Source organism: Bos grunniens, chromosome 19 (genome assembly GCF_055505025.1).
Source record: "Bos grunniens cultivar Pamir isolate PY7600 chromosome 19, Bosgru_T2T1.0, whole genome shotgun sequence".
Classification (NCBI taxonomy): domain Eukaryota; kingdom Metazoa; phylum Chordata; class Mammalia; order Artiodactyla; family Bovidae; genus Bos; species Bos grunniens.
This window is the reverse complement of record NC_141183.1, coordinates 57,791,938-57,799,901: the sequence shown is the minus strand read 5'-3', so window position 1 is coordinate 57,799,901 and position 7,964 is coordinate 57,791,938.

Sequence of the window (7,964 nt, the reverse complement as noted above, 5' to 3'; positions counted from 1 at the left end):
ATACACCTTCATCTCAAGGATAGATCACATCTTGGGGCACATATCAAACCTCAGGAAATTAGAGAAAATTGAAATCATATCAAGCATCTTGTCGGAACACTATGCTATGAGACTAGATATCCATTACAAGAAAAAAACTGTAAAAAACACAAACACATGGAGATTAAACAATTTGTTTCTAAATAACCAACAGGTTACTGATGAAATCAACAGGGAAATAAAAATATTTCTAGAAACAAATGACAATGAAAACATATCTCAAAATCTATGGGATGCAGCAAAAGCAGTTCTAAGAGGGAAGTTTATAACAATACAACCCTACCTCAAGAAACAAGAAAAACATTGAATAGACAACCTAAATGTTCACCTAAAACAACTGGAAAAAGAAGAACAAAATTAACAAAAGGGAAGAAATCATGAATATCAGAGCAGAAATAAATTTAAAAAAAATGAAAGAAACAATAGTAAAGATTAATAAAACTAAAAATTGGCTCTTCAGGAAGATAACAAAATTGACAAACCTTTAGCCTTATTCCTCAAGAAAAAAAGAGAGAAGAATCAAATCAACAAAACTAGAAATGAAAAAGGAGAGGTTACAACTGACAATGCAGAAATACAAAGCATTATAAGAGACTATTATGAACAACTGTATGCCAATAAAATGGATAACCTGGAATAAATGGAGAGATTCTTAGAAAAGTTCAATCTTCCAAGACTGAATCAGGAAGAAACAGAAACTATGAACAACCCAATTACAAGCACTAAAATGAAGCTGTGATCAAGTCTCCCAAAATACAAAAGCCCAGGGCCAGAAGGCTTCACAGGAGAATTCTATCAAACATTTAGAGAAGAGCTAATGCCTATCCTTCTAAAACTCTTTCAAAAAATTGCAGAGGAAGGAACACTTCCAAACTCATTCTACAAGGCTACCATCACTCTGATACCAAAACCAGACAAATATAACACAAAAAGAGAAAATTACAGGCCAATATCACTGATGCACACAGATGCAAAAGTCCTCAGCAAAATTTTAGCAAACAGAATTCAGCAATGCATTAAAAAGTTCATACACCATGATCAGTTCAGTTCAGTCGCTCAGTCATGTCTGACTCTTTGCGACCCCATGGACTGAAGCACGCCAGCTTCCCTGTCCATCACCAACTCCTGGAGTTTGCTCAAACTCATGCCCATTGAATTGGTGATGCCATTCAAACCATCTCATTTTCTGTTATCCCCTTCTCCTGCCTTCAATCTTTCCCAGCATCAGGGTCTTTTCCAATGAGTCAGTTCTTCGCATCAGGTGGCCAAAGTATTGGAGTTTCAGCTTCAGCATCAGTCTTTCCAATGAATATTCAGGACTGATTTCCTTTAGGATGGACTGCTTTGATCTCCTTGCAGTTGAAGGGACTCTCAAGAGTCTTCTCCAACACCACAGTACAGAAGCATCAATTCTTCAGCACTCTGCTTTCTTTATCATGATCAAGTTGGGTTTATTCCAGGGATGCAGGATTCTTCAATATATGCAAATCAATCAATGTGATACACATATTAACAAATTGAAAGATAGAAACAGTATGATAATCTCAATAGATGCAGAAAAAGTCTGACAAAGTTCAGCACCCTTTGTGATTAAAACTCTTCAAAAACTGGGCATAGAAGGAACCTATCTCAACATAGTAAAGGCCATATATAATAAGCCTACAGCAAACATTTTTCTCAATGGTGAAAAACTGAAAGCAGTCTCCCTAAGATCAGAAACAAGAAAAGGGTGTCCACTTCCTTAATACCACTATTATTCAACATAGTTTTGGAAGTCCTAGTTACAGCAATCAGAGAAGAGAAAGAAAGGAATCCAGATCAGAAAGAAGAAGTAAAGTTCTCACTGTTTGCAGATGACATGATGCTGTACCAAAATATAGACATTAGTACCTAAATATACTTAAATAAAAATCTTAAACAAATGATCATAAAATTATAGAGTTAATCAGTGAATTTAGCAAAGTCGCAGGATAGAAAATCAATACACAGAAATCACTTGCATTTCTATATACTAACAATGAAAAATCAGAAAGATAAATTAAGGAACCAATCCCATTCACCATTGCAACAAAAAGAATTAAATATCTAGTAATAAACTTACCTAAAGAGAGAAAAGAACTGTACACAGAAAATTATAAGACACTGATGAAAGAAATCAAACATGACATAAACAGATAGAGACATATTCCATGTTCCTGGGTAGGAAGAATCAATATTGTGAAAATGACTATACTATCAAATGCAATCTACAGATTTAAAGCGATCCCTATCAAATTGCCAATGTCATTTTTCACAGAACTAGAACAAAAAATTTCACAGTTCATGTGGAAACACAAAAGGCCTTGAATAGCAAAAGCAGTCTTGAGAAATAAGAATGGAGCTGGAGGAATCAACATTCCTGACTTCAAATTATACTACAAAGCTACAGTCATCAAGGCAATATGGTACTGGCACAAAAACAGAAATATAGACCAATGGAACAAGACAGAAAGCCCAGAAATAAACCCATGCACCTATGGATACCTTGTTTTTTACAAAGGAGGCAAGAACATGCAATAGGGCAAAGACAGTCTCTTCAATAAATCGTGCTGGGAAAACTGGACAGCTACATCACTTCATGGGAAATAGATGGGGAAACAGTGGAAACAGTGTCAGACTTTATTTTTTTGGGCTCCAAAATCACTGCAGATGGTGACTGCAGCCATGAAATTAAAAGACGCTTACACCTTGGAAGAAAAGTTATGACCAACCTAGATAGCATATTGAAAATCAGAGACATTACTTTGCCAACAAAGGTCCATCTAGTCAAGGCTATGGTTTTTCCTGTGGTCATGTATGGATGTGAGAGTTGGACTGTGAAGAAAGCTGAGCACCGAAGAACTGATGCTTTTGAACTGTGGTGTTGGAGAAGACTCTTGAGAGTCCCTTGGACTGCAAGGAGATCCAACCAGTCCATTCTAAAGGAGATCAGCCCTGGGTGTTCTTTGGAAGGAATGATGCTGAGGCTGAAACTCCAGTACTTTGGCCACCGCATGCGAAGAGTTGATTCATTGGAAAAGACTCTGATGCTGCGAGGGATTGGGGGCAGGAGGAGAAGGGGACGACAGAGGATGAGATGATTGGATGACATCACTGACTCGATGGACATGGGTTTGGGTGGACTCTGGGAGTTGGTGATGGACAGGGAGGCCTGGCGTGCTGTAGTCCATGGGGTCGCAAACAGTCGGACACGACTGAGTGACTGAACTGAACTGAACATGTAAAAGAATGAAATTAGAGCACTTCCTAACATCATACACAAAGATAAACTGAAAATAGATTACAGATCTAAATGTAAGATCAGAAAATATAAAACTCTACAGGAAAACTTAGGCAGAACACTCAGTGACATAAATCAAAGCAAGATCCTCTATGACCCACCTCCTAGACCAATGGAAATAAAAACAAAAGTAAACAAGTGGGACCTGATTGAACTTAAAAGCTTTTGTACAGCAAAGGAAACCATAAGCAAGGTGAAAAGACAACCCTCAGAATGGGAGAAAATAATAGCAAATGAAACAACTGACAAAAGATTGATTTCCAAAACACACAAGCAACTCATACAACTCAATACCAGAAAAACAAACAACCCAATCAAAAAGTAGGAAAAAGACCTAAACAGACATTTCTCCAGGGAAGACATACAGATGGCTAACAAACACATGAAAAGATGCTCAACATTGTTCATTATTAGAGAAATGCAAATCAAAACTACAATGAGATACCACCTCACATCAGTCAGAATCAGTTAGTCAGTTCAGTCACTCAGTCGTGTCCGACTCTTTGCGACCCCATGGACTACAGCACGCCAGGCCTCCCTGTCCATCACCAACTCCCAGAGTCCACCCAAACCCATGTCCATCGAGTTGGTGATGCCATCCAATCATCTCATCCTCTGTCGTCCCCTTCTCCTCCTGCTCTCAATCTTTCCCAGCATCAGGGTCTTTTCCAATGAGTCAGTTCTTCTCATCAGGTGGCCAAAGTATTGGAGTTTCAGCTTCAGCATCACTCCTTCCAATGAACACCCAGGACTGATCTTTAGGACGGACTGCTTGGATCTCCTTGCAGTCCAGGGACTCTCAAGAGTCTTCCCCAACATCACAGTTCAAAAGCAATCAGTCAGAATGGCCATCATCAAAAAGTCTACAAACAACAAATGCTGGAGAGGGTGTGGAGAGAAGGGAATGCTCTTGCACTGTTGGTGGGAATATAGATTGATAAAGTCTTTATGGAAGATGGCATGGATATTCCTTAAAAAATTAGGAATAAAACCACTGTATGACTCAGCAATCTCACTGCTAAGCATATACCTTGAGGAAACCAAGTTGAAAAAGACACAGATAACCCATTGTTCATATTGCAGCGCTATTTACAGTAGTTAGAACATGGAAGCAACCTAGATGTCCATTGACAGATTAATGGATAAAGAAGTTGTGGTACATATACACAATGGAATATTACTCAGTCATAAAAAGGAAAACATGTCAGTTCAGTTCAGTTGCTCAGTCGTGTCTGACTCTTTGCGACCCCATGAATCGCAGCACACCAGGCCTCCCTGTCCATCACCAACTCCTGGAGTTCACTCAGACTCACGTCCATTGAGTCAGTGATGCCATTCAGCCATCTCATCCTCTGTCATCCCCTTCTGCTCCTGCCCCAATCCCTCCCAGCATCAGAGTCTTTTCCAATGAGTCAACTCTTCACATGAGGTGTCCAAAGTACTGGAGTTTCAGCTTTAGCATCATTCCTTCCAAAGAAATCCCAGGGCTGATCTCCTTCAGAAAGGACTAGTTGGATCTCCTTGCACATTTAGGTCAGTCTAATGAGGTAGATGCACCTAGAGCCCATTATACAGAGTGAAATAAGTCAGAAAGAGAAAGATAAATATTGCATACTAATATATATGTACGGAATCTAGAAAAATGGTACTGAAGAATTTATTTACAGGGCAGCAGTGGAGAAAGAGATATAAAGAATAGTCTTATGGACATGGGGAGAGGGGAGTACAGGGTAAGGTATATGGAGAGAGTAACGTGGAAACTTACATTACCGTATGTAAAATACGTCCCAATGGGAATTTGCTGTGTGTCTCAGGAAACTCAAACAGGGGCTCTGTATCAACCTAGAGGGATGGGATAGGGAGGGACATGGGAGGTATGTTCAAAAGGGAGGGAATATATGTATACCTATGGCTGTTTATGTTGAGGTTTGACAGGAAACAACAAAATTCTGTAAAGCAATTATCCTTCAAAATAAATAAATTAAAAAAATTAGCAACTGGATGGCAGGCCCTGACATGACCCCCTTTTATATATTGCCAATAAAATCCTTGGGAGACATAGAAAACTATGAAGGCCTACAAAAGAAATAAAAAAGGCAGTGTAGCAGGGGGTAATATTTTAAAGATATTAAGGGATTGTTTCTCCCCTCTTCCCTTCTCAAGAATTATTTGAACCCATTTTTCTTCTCGTACATAATCCAGGATTTCTAAAGGTAGTGACTTTCAAGAGAGATGCATCCTGAAAGAGGCAAATTAATCATTCTTGAGCTTCTTTGTAGACTTCTGTAAATTTATGCCACAGTCCATAGGCTTAGGGCCAGCATTGAGGGGAGAGTAAAGACCATTTTTAAAAATTATAACATATTGACTTTGTGTATCAGGAGACCAAGAACATAGAATTTACACCACAGGCCAAAAGTAGGAAAGGGAAAGAAAAGAATTTGAGTAACTCCCACCACTTCATGGGAAATAAATGGGGAAACAGTAGAAACAGCATCAGACTTTATTTTTTTGGGCTCCAAAATCACTGCAGATGGTGACTGCAGCCATGAAATTAAAAGATGCTTACTCCTTGGGAGGAAAGTTATGACCAACCTAGATAGCATATTCAAAAGCAGAGACATTACTTTGCCAACAAAGGTCCGTCTAGTCAAGGCTATAGTTTTTCTAGAGGTCATGTATGGAAGCGAGAGTTGGACTGTGAAGAAAGCCGAGCACCGAAGAATTGATGCTTTTGAACTGTGGTGTTGGAGAAGACTCTTGAGAGTCCCTTGGACTGCAAGGAGATCCAACCAGTCCATTCTAAAGGAGATCAGCCCTGGGTGTTTTTTGGAAGGAATGATGCTAAAGCTGAAGCTCCAGTACTTTGGCCACCTGATGCGAAGAGTTGACTCATTGGAAAAGACTCTGATGCTTGGAGGGATTGGGGGCAGGAGGAAAAGGGGATGACAGAGGATGAGATGGCTGGATGGCCTCACCGACTCGATGGATGTGAGTTTGAGTGAACTCCAGGTGATGGTGATGGACAGGGAGGCCTGGTGTGCTGCGATTCATGGGGTCGCAAAGAGTTGGACACAACTGAGCGACTGAACTGAACTGAACTTTACTACTCTTAGGGCAATGAGTTGAGAGGGGGAGTCCAAGAGGGAGTAACAAGAGCTTAGATGCTACAAGAGCTGTGCCCCTGTGAAGGCCCTTCCCTTTCCCCACACCAGAGACTGTAAACTGATTCATGCTTTAGCACTCCAAAGCAGAAAAGCTGGGGATTTGATTCCATAGTATCACTGTTGAAGACTTTCAGACTCTTGGGGAAGCCCCATGCTCAATGTGACACTGAGCAGCAGAGTGCTGGAACAGCACAGAACAATTTCCCAAATAGGAGATAACTGGACAAGCCAGGGCTACATTACAATCAAAAGCAAATCAAGGAAAATAGCCAAGAGTTTCCAGAACTCCAAAATGGATGACGATGGAAGAGTTGAGTGATGTCTGATTGAAAGGATTCTACCAAAGGGCAGAGAGTGAGCAGACTGCCAGCGGTAGGATTGGAGGCTTGGAGAGGAGCAGTGAAGTAGCTGTGCAGAGTCTGATGCCCAGGAACAGGGGGTGGGGGCAAGCTTCACATCAGTGGGGGACATTGAAGACAAGTGGAAATACGTAGACCACATATTCCTTACCCAAAGCTGGGACCTAAGACCTCTGGAACTTAGATGACTCCCAGAAAGAAGGTGGGAAGAAGGAGACAAGTGAGAATCCAGAACTTGAATCAGTATTTACTTCGCCAAAGATGAGAGGCTACCCCTGGTTGTTTAGCTGGTAAAGAATCTGCCTGCAATGCAGGAGACCCAAGTTCAATTCCTGGGTCAGGAAGATCCCCTGGAGAAAGGATAGGCTACCCACCCCAGTATTCTTGGGCTTCCCCTGTGGTTCAGATGGTAAAGAATACACCTGCAATGTGGGAGACCTGTATTCGATCTCTGGGTTGGGAAGATCCCCTGGAGGAGGACAAGGCAACCCACTCCAGTATTCTTGCCTGGAGAGTCCCCATGAACACAGGAGCCTGGTGGGCTACAGTCCATGGGGTCACAAAGAGTTGGACACAACTGAGTGACTAAGCACTATAGCACTCCCCAAAGATGAAACTTTAAACAAGAAGTTGTTGAACTTCTTTTTATTGGCAAGATTGTGTTTTCATTATTGGCAGATGAGGAGTCTTCTGAACTAATTTATCTTACTAACAGAGAAATGAAGCAAAATAGAAAATGAAGGTTTCGTGTACTTGAGTTATGCCTGTAAGTTATACAGGCATTAAAGTAAGATTGAAAGATAACCTAATACCAGAGTTTGACAGACTCTTGACTAACCATCAGGTAGACGGAGCTGGATTTATCAGTATTTAAACAGTCTTCACTGCAGGGCATAACCAGGGCATTATGAAGTAAAGAATGTTTCAGGATAGTTGGACATTCATCCAACCAACCCTCCCATCTGGCCCTGTACTATAGACCCAGGACCCATAGAACTTTATTGCTTTTCCCATCCTCAGCATCTTCAGTGCAAGGGAAGTGAGTATGAAAGAGGGGTGGTGGAGGTGGTGCTGCCTAAC